The sequence below is a fragment of the Ovis canadensis genome, chromosome 11 (assembly GCF_042477335.2).
Source record: "Ovis canadensis isolate MfBH-ARS-UI-01 breed Bighorn chromosome 11, ARS-UI_OviCan_v2, whole genome shotgun sequence".
Classification (NCBI taxonomy): Eukaryota; Metazoa; Chordata; class Mammalia; order Artiodactyla; family Bovidae; genus Ovis; species Ovis canadensis.
Genome location: NC_091255.1, coordinates 54,565,629 through 54,588,611, shown reverse-complemented (window position 1 = coordinate 54,588,611; position 22,983 = coordinate 54,565,629). Strand labels below are relative to the sequence as shown.

The following is a 22,983-nucleotide window of genomic DNA, read 5'->3' as shown; positions in this document are numbered from 1 at the left end:
CTGTGCTTATTTAACTTATATGCAAAATACATCATGAGAAATGCTGAACTGGATGAAGCACAAGCTGAATCAAGATTGCTGGGAGAAGTATCAATAACCTCAGATATGCAGATGACACCACCCTTATGGCAGAAAGTGAAGAACTACTAAAGAGCCTCTTGATGAAAGTGAAAGAGGAGAGTGAAAAAGTTGGCTTAAAGCTCAACGTTCAGAAAACAAAGATCATGGCATCCAGTCCCATCACTTCATGGCAAATAGATGGAGAAATAGTGTCAGACTCTATTTTGGGGGACTCCAAAATTACTGTAGATGGTGACTGCAGCCATGAAATTAAAAGATGCTTACTCCTTGGAAGGAAAGTTATGACCAACCTAGACAGCATATTAAAAAGCAGAGATGTTAATTTGCCATCAAAGGTCCGTCTCATCAAGGCTCTAGTTTTTATGTATGGATGTGAGAGTTGGACGATAAAGAAAGCTGAGTGCCGAAGAACTGATGCTTTTGAACTGTGGTGTTGGAGAAGACTCTTGAGAGTCCCTTGGACTGCAAGGAGATCCAACCTAAAGGAAATCAGTCCTGAATAATCACTGGAAGGACTGATATTGAAGCTGAAACTCCAATACTTTGGTCACCTGAGGCAAAGACCTGACTCATTTGAAAAGACCCTGATCCTGGGAAAGATTGAAGGCAAGAGGAGAAGGGGACGACAGAGGATGAGGTGGTTGGATGGCATCACTGACTCGATGGACATGAGTTTGCGTAAACTCTGGGAGTTGGTGATGGACAGGGAGGCCTGGTGTGCTACGGTTCATGGGGTAGCAAAAAGAGTCAGACACAACTGAGCGACTGAACTGACTGACTGATAAACATCCCAAATGTCTTATCACCAATAAAATTATAAATAAATGATGATATAATTCAAACAATGAATTGGTATAAACTAGAATTAGACACAAAAATATAGATGAATTTTACAAACAAAAATGTAAGAAACATTACAATACATATCACTACTTGGTAACCACCACAGTGGTAATTGTTTTGGGCCAGAATGATAAATAAATGCTAAAACTAACAGGCAGAAGTTTGATGAGAAACAGGCTATGTGCATAGTGTCAAAGTCCCTTCCCACTAGACATATTACTTTTCCCTCACAATTAACAACTTTAGAGTGGAGAATCTTGGCAGATGTCACCTTAACCATGTGATCAAAATTAGTAGCAGTTGGACTTCCTGGCAGTTCTGTGATTAAGACCATGTGCTTTCACTGCAGGGGAAGTAGGTTCAATTCCTGGTCCTCAAGCTACACAGTGTGGCCAAAAAAAAAACATCAGTGATGGGACGTGTAGATACCATGTGCTTCCTGATAGCATCATTTCTGGATATGACATTCCTGCCAAAAATGCATTACCTGAATGCAGTTATGAGGAAATACCAGACAGACTCATTCTGAGGGACATTGTACATAGTAAGTAACATGTAATCTTCAAAAGTGTCAAGGTTATGAAAGATAAAGACAGACTAAAGAATTCTTCCAGATTAATGGAGACTAAATTGATAAGGAAAGGCAGTGTGTGATGCTGGATTGGATCCTGGTCCAGAAGGTTTTTTGTTTTTGCTTTTTTATTTTTTTAATATTATTTTCCTGTAAAGCACATTCGTGAGACAATGGCAAAATTTATTCAAATTTTGGTCAACAGATTAAAAATGCTGTCAATATTAATTTCTTGATTTGGTAAAATAACTGTCCTATGATAGACGAGAATAGGCTTATTTATAGGAAAAACAAGTATTTAGGTGTAAAGGGGACATTATATCTGCAATTTGTTCTGGAACAGTTCTGAAAAAAAAATGCTTTATGTATGTGGAGAGAAAGAAAATTATAGCACATATCTTTAATTTATAAAGTTAGTATGTTTTAATATATCAATTTTATAAAGTGAATATGTTTATAATATGACTAATCTAAATGTTATTAGTCAATTATATTTCATTTTTAAAATATTTTGGTGAATTGATAATTAGGTTAATCAAGTTAGTCAGCTTATAGTTCATCTAGGGAGTTAACCTAGAGCCAGATGTGAGAGAGAATAAAAGTCATGGTTACCTAGGAGACCAAAGTAAAAGACAACTGCAATGTCAGAGGTATCCATTATCTTTACAAGGTGGGCACAGCATCACTGACTCAATGGACATGAATTTGAGCAAATTCTGGGAGATGGTGAAGGACAGGGTAACCTGGCATGCTGCCATCCATGGTGTTGCAGAGTTGGACATGACTGAGCAACTGAACAACAAGAGCAAAAAGCAAATCTGGGTCAAGCTCAGCTGAGATAAACCCCCCCTTGTTACATTGCCTTGTTCAGCTTCTAGAAAACTACATCTTCTTGCAAATTCCACAAGTCTCTTGGATTAGTCCTGCTCTGTCACTCAGTCGTCTGTGACCCTGCGACCCCATGGACTGCAGCACACCAGGCTTCAGTGTGCATTGCCAACTCCCAGAGCTTGCTCAGACTCATGTCCCTCAAGTCGGTGATGCCATCAACCATCTCATTTTCTGTCTTTCCTTCTGCTCCTGCCTTCAATGTTTCCCAGAATCAGGGTCTTTTCCAATGAGTCGGCTCTTCACATCAGGTGGCCAAAGTATTGGAGCTTCAGCTTCAGCATCAGTCCTTCCAATGGTTATTCAGGACTGATTTTCTTTAGGATTGACTGCTTTGATCTCTTTTCAGTCCAAGGGACTCTCAAGAGTGTTCTCCAGCATGATAGTTAGAAAGCATCAATTCTTTGGTGCTCAGCTTTCTGTATGGTCCAGCTCTCACATCTGTGAACGACTACTGGGAAAACCATAGTCATGTTTGACTATATGGACCTTTGTTAACACGAAAAAGAACACGATAGTTCCTTGAGGGTCTGGTGATTAAGGCTCTGAGTTTCCAGTGCAGGGGGCACATGTTCGATTCCTGGTTGGGAAACTAAGATTCCACATGCCATATGGCAATAGCCAAAAAAAATTTTTTTTTAATTTTTAATTAAAAAAAGTTAAAGAATAAGACAGAAGTTGTCCTTGCTTTAGAGGACACTTTATTAGATTATGAGGTTTGTGTAGTTGAAGACACTACTGGGGGAAGCTAGAATTCTCACAGCTTCCCCTGCTGTTCTACTCCATCTTCATGTATTTTTAAAAAGCCTTTTTTAATTAAAAAAAAATTAAAGAAGAACAAGACAGATGTTGTCCTTGCCTTAGGGGACATTATTTATAAGATTATGAGGTTTGTGCGGATGGAGACAATACTGAAGGGAGCTAGAATTCTCACAGTTTCCCCTGCTGTTCTACTCCATCTTCATGTATAATCTCTTCCTTTTGGAGTTCACGCCATCCAGCCAGGAGACCCTGTTCTCCACCTCAACTCACCATTCAGCAACCTTCCAGCCATTCCTCCATGTTAACTTATGGTTTGGATACACAGACTTGTATCTTTCTTTCCATCAGCTCAGCTAGCTTAAGCACACATGCCTCTTCTTCCCTCCCTTTTTTCAATTTGAATCACCCTTGAATCTGTAGCAGCCTCCACCTACGACAGAGAAAGGGAGCTTCGCCAGCTGTGGACCTGCTTCATCTCTCAAAGTCCCACTCTAGGATTCAGTTCTCTGATTTCGAAACTTAACCCCTTCCAGCTTTCTTCCATTTCCTCAGTTCTTCCATGTCTGGAGGCAAAATCCTATTAATTTTTTTTAAAAACCCATCTTGAGTTTGCTTCCTTCCTAAATAATCTTGGATGTTGGCTTTAAGATCATTTAATCTGGGTAGAGTTGTGAAGTGGTGTCACAAACTAGAAGGCCTCAAAAAAATCAAGTGATGCAGACCCAATGTCTTACTCTGCTGAGGCTGCCATGTCAAATATCAGGCTGGGTGGCTTAAGCAACAGAAGCTTATTTACTCTCAGTTCTGGAGGCTGGAAAATCCAAGATCAAGATTCTGAAATGTTTTGTTTCTGGTGAGGACTCTCTCCCTGGCTTGTAGATGGCACCTTTCTGCTGTGTCCTCACAAGACATGGGAAGGGAAATGAAGAGAAAGAAAGAGGGAGAGACAGTGTGCCCTCTGGTGTTTCTTCTTATAAAGACTCTAAACCTATGGGATCAGGGACCTTCCTTTATGACTTCATTTAACCTTAATTATTTCCAAAAGAGACTCTGTTTCCAAATGCAGTCACCATAGGTGTTGGGGCTTCACCATGAATCTTGGAGAGATGCAATTCAATCCATAGCACCTAGGTATTAAAGATGTTACAGGGTAATTTCCTGGGGTCCAGTGGTTAAGAATCTGCCTGCTAATGCAGCAGACACAGATTCAATCCCTGATCCACAAAGATCCCACATGCCTCGGGGCAACTACTGAGCCTGCATCTAGAGCCCTCAGAGCCGCAACTACTAAAGCCCACACTTCTAGAGCTGGTGCTCTGCAGCAAGAGAAGTCACCACGATGAGACGCTTGTATCCCACAACTAGAGAAAGACAGCATGCAACACTCAGCACAGCCAAAAATAAATAAAATTTTAAAAATATATATTTTTAAATGTTCCAGGGGATGGTAGGGACTGTGACAAACTAGAGAAGTATAAGCCTAGTCTATAGTTGTCACTCAAACCTGGAAGATGTTGTCAAATAGCAGAGGCCCTTAATAATAACTGTGCCATGGAATGCTTTGACAATCTCACTAGGCCTATGAACCTCTTCTTAAACTAACATTTTAGATGCATAAAATATTTTAGAATACATACATGAAACAAAATCTGAATAGAAGAAAACTGTCAAGAAAACAATAAGGAGCATCTAACGAAAACTCAGTTAATAGCATACCTCATGGTGAAAGACTAAACATTTTTCTTCTAAATCCAGGTACAAAACAAAGCTGCCCACTCTTACCACTTCTATATTGTACTGGAATTCCCAGTCAGGGCAATTGACATGAAAAAGAATGAAAAGGCATCCAAGTTGGAAAGAAGGAGGTAAAATTATCTTTATTTGCAGATGACATGGAGGAAATCCTAGAACTACTAGAACTAATAAACGAGTTTAGCCAGGTGGTAGGATATCAGATCCATATACAAAAATCAATTCTGTTTCTATGCACTTGCAATGAAAACCTGGAAATGAAATTAAGAAAACAATTTCATTTACAGTAGCAGCAAACAACAGCAACGAACCTTAGGAAATAAATTTAACCAAAGAAGTGTTAGATTTATTCACCGAAAACTACAAAATATCAGCAAAGATGGCAGTAGCAAACTCTAACAATTTGATCCTCCACAAAAGCAGTGAACACTGGCAGAAACTTTCAGATTCAACATCATTGGAACTCTGAATACTAAAAGTTTACAGTAACCAAGGGAGTGAGTAATCAAGAAAAAAACAGAGGGATCTTGGTAAGAGAGTTTTGTGGTGTTTCAACTTACTCTAGTCCCATCTTTCTCTCTCCAGCTCAGCATTGGTCTGGAAAACAATGGCTTGCATTGCCAGTATAGGATCCTAGTACCAAAGGGAGAAAAATGAAACTTCTCAAAGAACTGCGGTGTGGGACTGCCCTGTGGTTAAGACTGGGCTATATGTTAAGACTGGGACCACTGGTGTGGTCCAGTGGTTAAGACGCTATACTCCCAGTGCAGGAGGCCCGGGTTTGATCCCTGGTCAGGAAACTAGATCCCACAGGCCACAGTAAGGACCTGGAACTACCAAACAATTATATAATTTTTTTTTAAGTCCTATTGAAAAAAAAAAGATTCCACACTTCCATTACAGGGGGTATGGGTTCTATCCCTGGTCAGGGAACTAACATCCCATGTGCAGTGTTGTAAGGTCAAAAAAATAGATATATAGAGAATTGTTTAAAAATTATATTTAAATATATATGTATATATATATATATAAACTGTGGTTGTTTGTTTTTTAATTTTTATTGTAGTATAGATTTACAATGTTGTGTTACTTTCTACTGTACAGCAAATTGATTCAGTTATACATATACATATAGCCAGTTTTTTTTAAAGATTTTTCCCATATAGGTCATTATAGGGTATTGAATAGAGTTCCCTGTGCTATGTAATAGGTCTTTATTAGTTACCTATTTTATATATAGTGGTGTGTATATGTTAATCCCAATCTCCCAGTTTATCCCTCCCTCCTTCACCCCACCTCCTGCCCTGGTAACCATAAGATTATTTCCTACCTCTGTAGCTCTGTTTGGTTGTCTGTTTTGATTGCCCAATGACTCGCTGAAGGACTAGCTCAAAGGGCTTGCCTTTATTTCTCTAACTCAGAACTCTCCCAAAGTGGAAGCAGCTATCCAGATGTTAGCCAAAAACATTTAAAGACAAATGGATTAGTTTCTGCCACCTAGGTCAAATGACAAGCCAGGACAAATAAGACATTATTTTATTTCAGGTCCTTGTGATTTCTCAGGGGGTTTCTGCAACAGCCTCTGAACTGTTCTCCTGGGATTCCAGCCTTGTGTCTCTGAACAATTTTTCATATGGCATCCTGAGTGATTTTTGTAAAAATGTAAATGTGACTGTATATTTTGCAAGCTTAAACTCCTCAAAAACTCTCCATGTGGGCTCCTGCACAAGGATGACATGCAAATTTGCCAAAGGTTCCTTATTTTTGAAAAAGAATGTAAATATATGTATATATTTACATATATCTTCATTTTAATATATGTATTATATAAAAATAATAAATATATATGTGAATATATATGGGGCTTCCCAGGTGGCTCAGTGGTAAAGAATCCTTCTGCCAATGCAGTAGGCACAGGAGATGCAGTTTCAATCCATGGGTCAGGAAGATCCCCTGGAGGAGGAAATTACAACCCACTCCAATATTCTTGCCTGGAAAATCCCATGGACAGAGGAGCCTGGTGGGCTGCAGTCCATGGGGTTGCAAAGAGCTGGACACGACTGAGCACACACACATAAACACATATGTGCAACTGAATCACTTTGCTGTACAGCAACACAAATCAACACAACATTGTAAATCAACTATGTTTCAATAAAATAAATTTTTAAAAAAGCTCTCCGTGTACCCAAGGGTGAAGTCTACACCTCTCAGTATAATGTTCAAGGCTATCTGGCTATCTGCAGGTTGATCATGTCTTCTCCAGATCAGTGGTTCTCAGAATGTGGCCTTTAGACTGACCACACTGGTCACTCCTATCCACTAAATCAAAATCTCTGGGGATGGAGCCCAGGAGGCTGTTTTAACAAGAGTGGATTCAACGAACGTGGAAGTTTGAGACCACCATTCCAGATTAATTAATGTCTTTGGACTTTCTTTCTTGGACCCCATGCTTCAGCCATACTGAATTATCAGTTTCTGGAAAGTGGTTGCTGTCTCTCATCTTGTGAGCTTTGCTCCCCCTGTGCTTCCCCCCTTCCCCCACCTCCCCCAGATGCTTCCCTCTGTCTCAGCCTTTATTCCATCCTAAGGCTTTTGTCTGTTTTTGTCTGTCTTCCCCACTGCCATGTAAACTTTGAAGGCAAAGTGAAAGTGAAGTCGCTCAGTCGTGTCCAACTCTTCGCGACCCCAAGGACTGCAGCCCACCAGGCTCCTCCGTCCATGGGATTTTCCAGGCAAGAGTACTGGAGTGGGGTGCCATCGCCTTCTCTACCAACACTTAACTTTCAGCTTCCTGATAAGCAAGGAAGGAGCAAGAAGAAAAGGAACTCTGGGTTGCCTTGTCTGTCACTTCCTTCTATGTCATCACTTTTAGCGTAAGTGATTGGCTAATAAGGAGAAGTAACACAAGTAAGAAATGATATGATGTGGTTCTTTGATCGTCCATGTTTCTTAGAAATCCACTGTTGGGGCTTCCCTGGTGGTCCAGTTTCAATGCAGGGGGTGCAGGTTTGATCCCTAGCTGGGGAACTAAGATTCCACATGTGTGGCCAAAAATAAAAAGTTTATAGAAGAAAACTACTATCTGCTTTCTGGCTTCAGAGCAAGCTCTAGGTCAAATGGAAAGCATGGCCTCTCAAGGCTTATTCAGTCACCTCTCAGGGCTTATTCAGTCATACATGTAACACACTTAACTTGTATACCTTGTACTCATTGGCCGAATGTCCCACGTATTGCGAGCCCTCCAGAATTCTATGCTCATGGAACATCACAGATGCTATTTGTGAGTGAGGTGACAAGGAATTGTAACACCCAACTGCTCTGAGCTCCTCTGCTCATGCATTGGCTTCATTGCTGCATCAGACTTCACCTACAAAAGTCAAGTTCAGAAGTGAAATTGTTCAGAATTTCAAGAGGCAACAGCAAAGCATGGGGCCCTTTTGAGTGTGGAGCCCTGTGTGATTGCACAGGTCATATGCCCATGAAGATAGCCCTGGTGACGAAGCAGATGCCAATCATAATTTATTCAACCACTGCTATAATGACATGCATTTAAGTTTTATTCCCCTCATCTTTCTATTACAAACTGTTTCAAAACCAGACCAATAACCATGTATATGCAGATTATCTAAAAACGTGTAAGTAGGGAAATGTTTGTTATACTTTTTTCATTTTGTTTAATGTGCTCTGACATAATCTTAATTATCTCATTGAGATGCAAGCCTTCTTTCTCATGAGTAATTCCACAGTAATAATAAACAGCCCCTGGGTTTTCCCTGGTGATCTAGTGGTTAAGAACCCTCCATGCAAGGCAGGGAACGTGAGTTTGATCACTGGACAGGGAACTAAGATCCCATTTGCCACAGAGCAACTAGAGAGCCCACATGCTGCAACTACTGAGCCTGCACCCCACAATTAGAGAGTCTGTACATGGCAATGAAAGATCCCACGTGATGCAAATAAGATCCAATGCAGTCAAAAAATAAATAAGTAAATTAATATTAAAAAATAATAAAGAGCCTTATGTTCCCAGACTTTTCATAGAATGGAGAAGATAAATTCTAGAGCATGAAGCAGTGCCTGCCACATACATAGTAGGTGCTCAATAAATATTTGAGGAATGAATGAATTCCTAGGGATGGAATTGCTAAATTAAAGATTATTTGCATTTATAAATTTGATGGCTATTACCTAATTGCCCTCCATATATATTGGAACAATTTATATTTTCTCCAGTGATACAAAAAATGTATTTCTCCTTTCCATTGCTAACACAATGTGTTAGCGTTATCATCATGACCTGTTTGTATCTCAGTGGAGTTTTTTTCTTTTATTTTTTCAGCCATGCCATGTGGCTTGTGGGATCTTAGTTCCCCAACCAGGGACTGAACCTGGGCCCCTGCAGTGAAAGCTTGGAGTCCTAACCATTGGACTGCCAGGGATTACCTCAGTGGAAGTTTTATGTCTTTTCATAAAGTTGAGCATCTTTTCATTTATTTAAGAGCCATTTTTATTTTCCTTTTTGTGAAATTTCTGTCATATTATTTATCCATTTTTTTCTACAGAGATTAAAAAAAAATTTTTTTTAACTGAAGGATAATTGCCTTACAGAATTGTGTTGGTTTCTGCCAAACATCAACATGAATCAGCCATAAGTATATATATGGCCCCTCCCTCTTGACATTTCCTTTGTGAAATATGCAGTCAGAAAAACAAACAAACAAATAAAAAAAAATATATATAAGTTTGGGAGTACAGTTAAATAAATAGTTACAGAGCAAATACTTGTGTACCCATCACCTGATCAAAAAGAACACTGCCAGCCCCGAAAAACAACCCCCTACTCCCAAACAAAATTCCTTCTGCCCCTTACTGGCTCCCTTGACTTTTGTGTTCATTTTCTTCTTTTTCTTTATTTTACCTTCTATCTATGTATCTCTAAAGAATATAGTTTAGTTTTGCCTGCTTTTAAACTCTATATAAATGGAGTAATACTATATATATATATAGCATCTTGCTTTTTTGTGTGTTCAATGTTACCTTTGTAAAAAATTATTCGTGTTGTTGAATATAACCATAATTCATTAGTTTTCATTGTACAAATATATTGCAATTTAGTCATTTTATGCTTGGTAGACATTTGGGATGTTTCCTTTCTCTGTGTCACTGAGGAACAATGCTGCTATGAATATTCTTGTACAGTCATCCTGACCCTTAAAATTCTGTATTTCCTAAATATGCATGTAGTAGTCAGACTGTTCCCATAGAGTATTTATATCTTAACTTTTATTAGATTATATCAAAGTCTTTTCCAAAGTTGCTGTACCAGTTTATGCTCCCACCAGCAGTGTATAACGATTGTTAGGCTTTATTTATTCATTTGTAGGAAGTCTTTATAAACAGCATTATGGAAATTAGCCCTTTGTAATATGAGTTGCCAGACCTTTTTTTCCCCAAGTTTACAATCCCTTTAAAGAGGCACTGAGGCTATGTCCCCCTAGAGGGATGAAAATGTAACTGGAAAAAGTGGAGTATTCTAACTTTGCAGCATTTAAATGAAAAGCAGGAGTCTGGGCTAAACTTATCACTCTTAATTTGCTACTGTGGTGTTGGAGAAGACTCTTGAGAGTCCCTTGGACTGCAAAGAGATCCATCCAATCCATTCTGAAGGAGATCAGCCCTGGGATTTCTTTGGAAGGAATGATGCTAAAGCTGAAACTCCAGTACTTTGGCCACCTCATGCGAAGAGTTGACTCATTGGAAAAGACTCTGATGCTGGGAGGAATTGAGGGCAGGAGGAGAAGGGGACGACAGAGGATGAGATGGCTGGATGGCATCACTGACTCGATGGACGTGAGTCTGAGTGAACTCCGGGAGTTGGTGATAGACAGGGAGGCCTGGCGTGCTGCGATTCATGGGGTCGCAGTCGCAAAGAGTTGGACACGACTGAGCGACTGAACTGAACTGAAGTCATTAATACAAATAATCTTACCGGAAAATTTCATGGAATGTTCTTGAAAATAAGACATCAAATATAATAATAGAGATAGTTTAAAATTGAGGGTTTAGCCTGTGTCGGGCACTATTTTCAATTCATTATACATATTAACTAAGTTAATCCTCATGAAACCCCTAGGAGGTAGGTATTGTTTTTTGCCTCATTTTACAGAATTATTGAATAGATACTAAATTGCAGATGTTTTCTAGGGTTGACTTGAACAATATTAGTAAATTCAAAGATTCTTTCTTAATTGATAAAAAGATGTTTTCTTTTTGTAATTTGTTTTTCCTCTTGGTAATGAATGATGCTGTTTTCCCCATCTTTTTCGACCTGCAGTATGCCTCACAGCTTTCTCTCTCTCTCTTTTTTTTTGAAGACAGGCAAAGTGTATACATATATCTTTCCTGCAACCCTCGCTCACCACCCCTATTCTTAGATATCAGACATCTTCAGGCAGGACTGGGAACTAGAGGGTGCTTGGAGCAAGTGGGGAAGGGTAAGAGAGACACAGGTGGGGTAGAGGGAAGCAGGGTCACATCCCTGTATGGGTGTGTGGAGGGGATGATTTCTTTCAAATTGGGTTTCTTAACCTGAAATCCATAGATTAGGAAATCCATGAACTTGGATAAGGAAAAGTAATGTACCTTTATTTTTGCTAAAGTCCAACAGAAAATTAGTATTTCCCTCAACTATAAATGGAGATAACAAACCAAGTAGTGTTATCAGTACCTGTGATCTTGTCACCAGTAGAAATCACAGGTGTTTTCTTATGATGGTTTTTGTGGATATCTTGAAATATTATTTTTACTCATTTACTACCTCAGAATTATGGTGGTCTTTAGTCTCGCCACTAGATCTTAGTATTTAATGGATTTAATATAAAGCACATATACCACTACGTTATACTTTAAAAATATTCTGAAAATTGTATTTTAATATAATTTGTTCCTTTGAGTTTCTGGGTATATTTGTTATATATTTAAAAACATTCTTAGAAGGGTACATGGTATGAAAAAGTTAAGAACTCTGCTTTTTTAGTATTCTCTTGGCTTTTGCTCTTGGTTTTTTAATTAAAAAATTTTTTTTAATTGAAGTATAGTTGATTTACAATGTTGTTAGTTTCAGGTGTATAGCAAGCTCTCATTCTTATTTCATAAAGCTAAAGAGGGTCCCTGAAATGAGTCGTACCATCTGTGAGGTTCTCATAGTTTTATTGTTTTATTTTTCCAGAGACCCTTCCTCCCTTAACTTTCATACCTCTTCACTATTTGTTTTTCTTATCTCACCAACCATCTTTCTGTTTCTGTTCACCCGCCTTACTTTACTGTGGATGTGTTTTTATGTTTCTATGGGGAGTTCATCCTTTAGCATGTCACTGATTGCCATATTATGTGAAGAACTCTATCATCTCCCCAGATTATCCACCCCCTCCTGAATTCCATAACTGCAGTTTTCCCTGAACACTTCTACTTGGTTTAACCCCTGCTATCTGGAAATGAACATACTAAAAACTAAAATTCCTCACCAAGTCTTCATGCTGTCCCTCTTTGTCCGGACCACCATTTTAACTGTCCCCCTGGTTTTGCCACCTTATAGTTATTTTAAAATTAAGCCACGTAATTAAAAAAAAAAAGGAAAAAATCAAAATCTTTAAAATCAAAAGATACAAAAGGATATATAGTGAAATGTAAGTCTTCCTCACACCTGATCCCCTCAACTCCCCTCCCAGAAGGAAACCACGTTACCAGCTCTTAGAGTGATTTTTTTATTCTTTATTTTGGCTATATCTCAGATGTGTGTCCTTTCCTCTCCAGGCCCTTGTGACCTTATATCTGGTTGACTTTCTATATAAGTATTTGTATGTGTGTATTTTATATACATATATAAAATCTCCCTCTGTGGCCTTCCGGCCTCGAGTTTTCTTCACAACGCTTCCTGGATGAAGAACCTACAAGGGTGAGGGGCCGGGGTTGGGGGTGATGGGGAAGAGGATCTAAAGGGGACTTAGGTAGTGGGTTCGGAGTGACAGACTTGCGGGAAGCTCTGCCAGGATCCCTGTTTCTATTTCTGCCACCTGAGGCCCATTTCCAGTCCTCTCATCCAAATGTCTCTCATTTCCAAGCTCCGAGACAGAGACAGCGAGATACACAGAGACAGAGACGCCAAGGCACCAGCATCCCTCTCCCCTTCTGTCCCGCCCCACCACTCTGACGGACATTCGCCGCCAGCCAATAGAGATACCTATGTCCCCCGGAAGGGCCAATGAGAGATAGAGGAGGGCGGAAGATTCCCCGCCCCCACTTCTAGGCTTGGTTGAGCTGTGCAGGTAGGTCCGGGGGCCGGGGGAGCCGCCGTTGGCACTGGGGCCCCGGGGGGTGGGGGCACGAGTCGGTAGGGGTGATGGTGGGGAAGGGGAGGCGGCCCCAACGGCGGGAGCCCGAGGGGGTGGCCCGGCCGGGAGGCGGGGGGCCGACGGGCCCGGGGAGCGGGCGCCGCCGAGGGCCCTGGAAGCGACTGGGCTGGGGGAGCGGGGACGCGTGTGTGGGGCATAGGGACCCCCGCCCCGCGCCCACCCGCAGGCCTGGGCCTCGGGCTGCGGGCAGAGGGGTCGGGGGCTTGGTACTCGGGGGGCGGGCTGGGCCGGGCCCGGGGCCGGGGGCGCCGAGCACAGCCCGGGGCGCCAGGCCGAGCCGAGGTGGGACGGACCGACGCGGAGAGGAAGGGAAGCTGCATCCCGCGGGCCGCCCCCTTCCAGAAGCGAGCGGAGCAACGGCCGCCGGCGCCCTGCCTTGAGCCCCCTCTCCCTTACGCCCCCTCCCTAACAATGGGTTTGGGGCAGAAGGAGTCGCCTCACTGCGGGAAGGGGGGGTCTGTTTGGGACTGGGGTCTAGGGTGGGGGGAGGGGTGGGAACTCGGGCTCTCCCCTTTCTCTTCGCCCCTTAGCTCTTGCGTTGGGGATTATGGAGGGGCTCTTAAATCCTTCCCGGACTTGGGTCAGAAGTCAAACTCCCCCCAACCCTCCCCCCACCAAAAAAAAAAAAAAATTCGACGAGCGTAAGGAAAGTGATGCCAAGTCTTCGACGCCGAAGTGACAAACGCATAGCAAGAACAAATCCACTCCAGAGGTTTTTATTTTTAATTTTTCTTAAAAATGAGGGTACTGTAGGCTTTGAATTTTTAAAAATTTATTTTACAGAGGTGGGTGCTGTTATTTTGTCCCTAATCGGGCAAGCCTCCATTTTAAGCGAACCAGTAACTGGTTAAGCTGGAATTTTCATTCAGGCCTAGGACGAGAGCACGAATCCTACAAGAGGTCATTTAATCCATCCTCCTACCTCCACACAAACTTGGCTCAAAATTGTTTGGCCTGTTATTAAAGATTTCTAGGAAAGAAGGGTCTTTTATTTGTAGCACTTCAGTCAAGAATGGCTATTATTTTTCCACATAGAATGGGCTCTGCAGCTTAAACTCAAGAAAATTTAGGACAATCAAAATGATCAGAGAGGGTTTAATTTATTAAAACTAAATGTGGCAAGGGCATTTTTTAGTGATCAGATAAAAAAATCACTTTTTAATAGTGTTTATGAAGTAACCCTGGACAATCATTTTTCTATTTGAGAAATAATTCTAATAAGCAATTTTATATTATCTGAAATATGTGTTACACATTTAATCCAATTTTATGGAGAAATATATTTCTTCATACCTGTGGAGAAACATACACCACACACATTTGTCCTTCTCCAAAAGGAACAGTTATTTTCTACATTTTTTAAAAATGGTGAGGCAAATAGTACTTTGAATCTCTGTCCAGATTGTTTAAACTATATGCTTATTTTTGGATTATTTTTAGTCTAAATGAAAGTCCTCTCTTTTTCAGATACCTTTTTGAAACAAAAAATTTTCCTATCTTCTCATACTTGGTGGCTGGGGAATTACTAAGACTCTATTCTTGCTCGTTTCTGAGTATTATTGCCTGAACTACTGCTGACACTATGAATGCTACTTGGATGCCTCTTAAGGTAAGATGTGTGTGTGGTTTTTTTTTTTTTTTTTAATTATAAAGGTCTCGTTTTATTATTATTATTTTTTAGAATTGAGATTTTTTTAGTTTTTGAATTTGCAGTTTTTCAACCGTCTTACCTGACATTTCTTTCCCTTGTGTTTGCCTCCTAGAACTGATTGGTTACTCCTTTGTATTGCTCCTGTCCTTAATTATTGGTGTTAAAATATTAATGAAGTTCTCAAATTAACTTTCATGATAATGATGTGTTTATTTTTTAGCTTTAAATTATGACAACCCCACACCGTTGTAAAATTCTGTTCCAGTCTCAGTAGGATGGGCTGGCAATTCAGACAGCCGGGTCCACTTTCAAACAGGTCCTTTAGTATCATCATAGGTGTTAGGGTGTGTCCCACTCTTGCAAATCTGTAGCTGATTCATGTGTTTCAGAAGATGTGTCACTAGCCATTTATTTACTCTGAAACTTGATTGATGTTTAGAACATTCTAAGACCTGTTTGTTTATATCTGTAGCTTTGTGGGAGTTTTCCTGCTATTCCCTAGTCCTTTGCATGCAAATTTGTACTATTTTTCTCAACAGGTAGCACTTTGTGCCATATTTCACCTCACAAGATAAACCTCTTTGGGGGCAGTGTGAGAACACGATCTTTGCATGAAAAAGCTCCCAATGATGTGGTTGTTCTCCTTTCTCTTGGCTACTTCCAGTTTCTTGTACTTAAATGGCCAGGAAACTCTCTCCATTAAGAAAGACTAAACAGAGGATAAAGCTTAAGATACATGCAGGGAGGAAAATGGGAGGGAGGAAGGATGGGGAAGGGTAAGGAGTAATGGAAGCCACCACAAGCTTCACTGGATGGTACAGGTGACTTCCTTCAGAGCTAAATACTAATGTAGTTAGATTTTTGTCTGTTAACCTGCCCTGTGGAATTCCAAATTAATGCAGTGAATACGTCAGGTATTAATGCAGTCTGTGTAAACTAAACACTTGGATTGCGGGAAATTTTTAGGTAAATGTAGACTGAGTTCGCATCTTCATTTATGTTCCAGCTGCTATTGTTGGCTGAGGAGTTCTATATTACTGTAAAGGAAGTCAGAGGGACTGTTTTTCCAGCCATTCTCCCTGTAGAGTTAGTGACGTTGCGTGGGGAACCCCGCCAGAAGTCCTGAACCCGTAGGAACTGGAGGACCTTGTACAAGAATATTCCTCTTTGGTATTGGGTGTTTAGTGCCAGGAACCGATGGCCTCTGTTATCTTGAGGAAGCAGACCAGGGGATATCAACAGGTACTAGTTCCCTGGGCTTCACTAGTAGCTCAGTGGTAAAGAATCCACCTGCCAAGGCAGGATACTCCGGTTCCATCTCTGGGTAAAGAAGATCTCCTGGAGAAGGAAATGGCAACCCACTCCAGTATAAGAATACTGGGAAATTCCATGAAAAGAGGAGCCTGGTGGACTATGTATAGTCCCTGAAGTCGCAAAGAGTTGGACACAACTTAGCGACTCAAGAACAACTAGAAACCCGAGGAACTGGGGATCAGTATATTAGATTTTTATTTCATAGTCATCTTGGTTCTAAAAATGGATTAGATATACAGAGGCCTGCTTTTTTACATATGACATTTTACCTCTAAGTCTCGGAACTTGGGTAAGTTCTACAGTAATCCTTGAAGTTGCACCAAAGGTCTCTGGCATGATAGGAATAGACAGTGAAGTCAGTACTCCAGACTGAGTTACCACCTGTTAACTACTTAAGAATGTAGTTATGTGACTGCCTTAATTTAATCCTTTGATCAGTTGAAGACCTCTTCTGAGTCTGTACAAATTTTTTATTTGTTAACATTTTCCTCCTCCTTTTATGACTTAAAAAAAACCTTAAAAACTGTGGCATTTGAGCTGGGCAGGGGGAAAAAGGGACTTTCTTGGTGAGCAGAACAGGATATCATTGAATTTGCAGGATGGAAAATAAAAAAGGGAGAGAGAACTTTATTCTTTTTTTCCATTGTGAATAGCTTTAAAATGTTTCTGAGATGTGTTTTCAGGTTGCAATTACTTATTTTTAAGTAAAAAATGGGTTAATTACAATGTATGTATACTTTGGAGCCAAAATACTAATTTTCTATAGTTCTTACACTTTGTTTCTGATTATTTTATTTCAAAATGAACTCTAGTTCTGTAGGCATTTCTCAAACGTTAGACCCCAGTGTGTATTTATTTATGTTCCCAGGCTGGTAGAAAATAGTGCTAATGTTTTCCCTTTTTAAGAACCAAAGCACCAAAGGAAACATAAATAACATAAAGGAAATCTAACTCCCAAAAAAACTCATCAGTTGAAGGCACTCTTGTTACTTAGTTCCCATGGAAATTATTTATCCTGTTCTCATTCTCTCAGGGGTCTGCAGCTTTTTCAGTGCTAGCCATGACTAAGCAGTATCAGTGATATTTGATGTTTTCAGGTCCAGTTGTCAGGGTTAGGGCATGGGCATGGGTGAAATGGAAGAGCAGGGAGGAGGAGGATTGGACAAAAAAGTGAAGATGAGATGGAGCGAAGAGACACAAGGCCTTTGGTGTGTCATGGGTCCACCATCAGTCATTTCAGGTGCCTCTCAGGGACTGCTGGTAGCCTTGTGTGCTGGTGCTTTGTGTACTAGACTGAACTATAATGAATGCAAGTGAAAAGTATTCTTGACAGAAGGATGCAATTAAAATGATTCAAAAGGCTATGTAAAGATCTACAAGTTACACAGTTGCTAAAAGCAAGATGCAGAGCAGTGTGTGTGATATGTATTGTGTGGTTTTTTTTTTTTTGAAAAAAAAGAAAAGACAATTTATATTGGCTTGTTGTATATGCATAAAAAAATCACTTTAGAAGAGTAATCAAGAAAGTGGTGACTTTGGTTGCCTGTGATGTCTAGGCACTGGGCAGGTAGAGGACAGAGCGGGAAGGAGACTTCTCACTGTATTTTATTTTTTCACACTTTCTGATGTTGGTATCAAAATTTAAAAATTAAATACAAATTTAATTAAATTAAAAAAAAAAACAACTTAAAAAGCAGTATCTCAGTCCTTACATCTTTTCTTCTCCTGTGTCTGGAAGTTAGAGAAAAGTCAAGGGATCACAGATGAGAGAGCAGACAGCGCTTGAACAGTTGAAGGGATGTGTAGACAAGGGATACTGTAATCTAGGGCCTGTTTTCTGCTGGGATCTTGAAGGATTTTGAATTTATAGATTTAGATTTCTAGTATTGAATTGCAAGGTCAGACATTAAAAATTTTCACTTGCACTTAAAGCGTTAGTAAAAAAGGATTTTCATTGTTTATTTCCTCAAGTTGGCAGTTAGATTCACTGTCACATTCTTGGTTGTGAGATGTGGGGCGATTTTAAGAAATTTTAAGGAAATGTCTTGGAGATTCAGGGTTCTGCTTTGTATTGGAAGCAAAAATGAACATGTACTTCAGACGATTGTTGTGTATATTATATCTGTGAAGTACATAGTGTTTGGCTTAGTGACTGCCGCTGCTATTAAAATAATGACTATAAATCATAGTTCCTTACAGCTAGTGGTCATACTGGGGGCTCTGTCTGCTGCTGGGCAAGTTTTTTATCCTCTTAGAGACCTGGTGTCTTCATCTGTGAAAAGGGTATAATTATAGTATCTAGATCCTGGGGTGGATTTTGTAACAACTAAATGAGTTTGTTGATGCGAAGTGCTTAGAATAACACTTGGTATGTGCTCAGTAAACATGAGCTACTAATTTTCTTCATGACATCTGTTTGCTAGGGCTGCCATAACAAAGTGGCACGAAGTAAGTGGCTTAAACAACAGACATGTATTGTCTCTGAGCTCTGCAGGCTAGAAGTCTGAGGGCAGGGGCATTCTCCATCCGAGGGCCCTTGGGCAGGATGTCTTCCAGGCCTTTACTCTAGCATCTGGTACATCTTTGGCTTTTAGCCGCATAACTCCAGTCTTTGCACTAAGTTCTCTCTGTGCACTAAGTTCTCTCTGTGTATGTATCTCTTTTGTTCAAAAATTCTCCTTTTTAAAAGGACAGCAGTCATATTGGATTAGGGCACATTCTAATCACCTCATTTTAACTTGGTTATCTCTGTAAAGACTCTTTCTCCAACTGTGGTCACATTCTGAGGTACGCAGAGTTAGGAGTCCAAAATATCTTCTTGAGGGTTGGAGAACACCATTCAACTCATAACAGCATCCTTTAGCCTTGACAGCCCCATAGATTAATGTTATTCATCAAGGGTAGCAGACCTCCAGTACTTATACATAGGAAATGAAAATTTGGGTGCAAATTGGTCACATGATTTAAAGAAGTAGATTGTTTCTTTAGGTGTCTCATATATTTGTCCTTTTATTTATTTTTATTGAAGTATAATTATTTACAAGGTTGTTTCTGGTGTATAGCAAAGTGATACATAACTGAATCACTTTCAGATTTTTTTCAATTAATATTTATTGCAGGGTATTGGATATATAGTTCCCTGTGCTATAGAGTAGGACCTTGTTTATCTTATTTGTCTTTAATATCTAGATTTTTGTTGTTGAGACTTTAGATTTATATAAAATTGACACTTTAGAAGGTGGTAATATTCTTTTTGTTTAGCTATCAGTAAAATTCCGATTTGAAAGATTAAGGTCAAGATTACAGTCTGCTCTGCGTGTCTCATCCTTTGTGAAAATTGATGAAACCTTGGGATTTCCTTACTACGTAAGAATTAGGCCCAGGTACCTGTCTCAAATGAACACCTCCTTGTCTGTGTGAATAGAGAGACGTTTTATATTCAATCAGATGCCATATTTGAAGAAACAGGCATGGTTATCCTCCACCATTTGACTTCTTTTGGGAATGGACAGTATGGGTCATTCCAGCGAGAGCAGGACCTTGAGGAAGTTCCTCCTGTGGCCCAGTTGATATGGCCCGCCCTCTGCTTCCATTCCCCTCCTGTTTGTCTTGAGGGTAAAGTTCAACCTTTGTGACACAGCGTATAGACACATGATGGTCTGGCTACTATTTTGTTTCAAAATCTTTCTCTGCAGGCCAGTTACACCCTTTTGTTTGATGGTTTCCTCTCATGAAACTCATATTAATACTGTGAAAGTTTTGAAAATTTTTCTAATAGATATTACATGCTTTTCTGCCTCCTTGAGAAAGCACCCTGTACAAAATTTTATTTTAAATAATAATTCAGAATTACAGAAGATTTTCCCTATGTACATCCTAACTGTACTGTGCTGAGATATAATGTGTCTTTGCAGGTCGTAAGGTAAACTGTATTCATGGAGTAGTGTGTGCATATATTTCATACTCTTGGGCCAGTCTTCATACTCTTTTGTCTGATTAATCTACTTTCTTGATCGCCTACCTTAGTATCCGGCTGTTACTGGCCTTGCTCCAGCCTCCAGCAGCTCTCCCCTCTGTTTTAATGCCTTCTTTCTCTGGGAGGTTAGGATATCAGCAAACTAAACTTGTATAAATTATTTGCCAGGGAAGGTGAATAGACCTTTGATGATGGCTAGAGTGAGCCATCTTGCTCCAGTATTTATCCAACCAAGTATTCTATGGATAAAATACGTGAAAAGTGACGGCTTTTTGAGCATCTAATGCAATTGTGTGATTTTGCTTGTGTGCATTTTATGGAGAGGAAGAGTCCATTACTTTCCTCAGCTTTTTACGGTGGTCTGGGACTACTTTTGATAAATACGTGCTATGGAATTGCTCTGTTAATTGTCATCAGAGGCTAGTTCCCCAATTCCTTCTCCTGTCTACCTGTCCTGAGAGGACGTGTTGGGTAATTGTTTGGACTAGGGGAGGAAGGGCCATTTGACTAGGCCAGAGAGGGTGCTGACCATGCCGAGGCAGAGCCGGGGAGAGAAAGTCGTGAGCAGGAGAGCAGCTCTGGGCATTGAGGACAAAGGGGGTAGCCACCGTAAGTTCTGGAAGCTCAGAGAATATATTTACATACTTGACTTGAAGAAATAGAAAAATACTGTCTTTTTAAAGAATTATATTTTGGTTCTGAACAATCTAGTGATTTTAGTTTTTGCTAGATTTTTTTCTTGCTTCGAAATCATCTTGTGACCTGTTTGCCACCTAGATCATAGTTTAATGAGACAGTTGGATAAGAGTGAAAACAGGAGTAAAAGAATCCACGCATATAATGCTACAATTCTAAAAGCATCTTATTGTGGAGGGTTCTTCAGAAGTTAGGCAGCTCCCTTGCTTACAGAGAAAACCTTTTTCCACAGAGCCTGTGGGGAAGAGACCCTTCTTGGGCCCACCCTACCCCTGTCTTTGTTTCTTCTCATACTAGGCCACCTCTCTGGTCTCTCGAGCTATTTTTTCCTCCTCATAGAGACCTCTGTCTGTCATTTGTCCCTTTTCCCAACCTATTTTTACCCTCCCATCCCCTGTTGGCTCTTGTCCGTCAGCTTCTAAACACACTCAAGTCTCTCGCTCTTTACAAACACGGAGCTCTTCAACTGCAGTTGCTGGTCCCTTTGCCAGTGAAGTGTTTGTCTAGCTTCTTCCGGTGTGCTCCGCTGCACCTGCCCTTACGGAGGCATCCCTTTCTGTCCTGATTTTCTGAGGCCTCCTTGTGGGTTTTGATGCCATGGACCATTGTTCTCCCTGGCTATGGTGGTGGTGGTCCCTCCTGCTTGTTTTTTGAAAGGCATTGTAGAGCCGTGATACAGAACATGGTCTCTGGAGTGAGTCCTTTAGATTCAGATTTCAGCTCTGCATGTACTTTGTGCCTCTCTCTGTGCCTCAGCTACCTCATCTGAAAAGTGGGAAAATAGTAAAAATGATGGCACTTAACCTTCCAGGACTGTCATGAAGAGGAAATGAATTAATACATGAAAAGCATGTAGGTGAGTGCCTGACCCAGTGAAGTACAAATGGTCTGCGTGCTGACTCATTCTGTCATCGCTGTTGCCTCTGGCTGTTTCTTCTCAGTTTCTGTGCAGACGTTTGTCGCTTTCAGTCAGTGTTTGCCTTGTCTTGGCCTTCTCTCCTCTTAGCCTATGTAGTTCCTGAGGGAAACTTAGGTGAGTTTATGTCTCACACTGTGTGAGTCTCACATCCGTATACCTATGATTTGCAAGTGGATTTTCCCCAGAGCTAAATGGTCTCTTTATAGGACCGTGTGTCTCCTCCCCATTGCTTACTTGGCTTTCGAGGTGGAGTTCAAACCAAGCACCCAGGCCCTTGGCCCAGGTCGTCTCCTCTACTCCTTCCTGAGCTCTGCACTCAGTATCACTCAGCTGCTTGCAATTCCTTCTGGACACCTTGTTCTTTTGCCTCTAAATCTTCACACAAACAGCTGCCACTGTTTAAAATGACCACCTTTTAAAGTGCTACCCTGTTCTAGAAACATACTCTTCCTAATTCTTTAATAGCAGGGAGGTGTAGTAACAGCAGTAACTGACACAGACGGTACCCAGGCTTTGCCTTCTCCAGACAGCTAGTTTCCCAGTTCTCTGAGAGGAGGGGCTGTGTCCTGTCATCGTCACTGCTGGCAAAGTGATGGCACTTAGTAGATATGCGTTGCATGAATGAATCGTCTGAGCACTGCACTGCCCAACCTGTGAATTGCATCTTGGAGGTTATCAGTGGAGAAGCTGAGTTAGCTGCATCCATTCGCGAATCCTGGCCTTACCCTTTGGAACTGTAGGACCCAGTCTGTTTAGTGTGAGCAGTTTTGTAGCTTTGGAATAAGGATTACAAAGAGGGTTTTTTTTTTTAATCTTTCATTAAATGATGAAGGGCACATAGATGTTTCTGTTTTCTTATTTTTGCTTTTAAAAAAGAGAAGATAACCACTGTGCTGACAGCCCAGTGTCATCTGGCAACTAGAATGTTTTACATTATTAGAATAAAGTTATAGGGACTTCTTTGGCAGTCCAGGGGTTAGGACTTGATGCTTTCACTGCTATGGCCCCAGGTTCAATCCATGGTCAGGGAATGAAGATCCCTTAAGTGCCCACGCAATGTGGCCATTAAAAAGAAAATAAAGTATAGAGAAATGAGTTTTAGGGTTGTAATGTTCC

General features: G+C 40.6%; 1 protein-coding gene across 2 annotated transcripts in view; it reads left to right on the top strand.

Annotated features, from left to right (window-relative positions):
- The first annotated feature begins 13,143 nt into the window (after positions 1-13,143).
- KANSL1 (KAT8 regulatory NSL complex subunit 1) overlaps positions 13,144-22,983 on the top strand; it is a 168,007-nt gene continuing 158,167 nt past the window's right edge. For both annotated transcript variants that reach the window (XM_069541648.1, XM_069541646.1), the window contains exons 1-2: positions 13,144-13,224; positions 14,779-14,920. The gene's annotated coding sequence lies outside the window, so the exon portion shown is untranslated. The remainder of the gene's footprint in view (positions 13,225-14,778; positions 14,921-22,983) is intronic.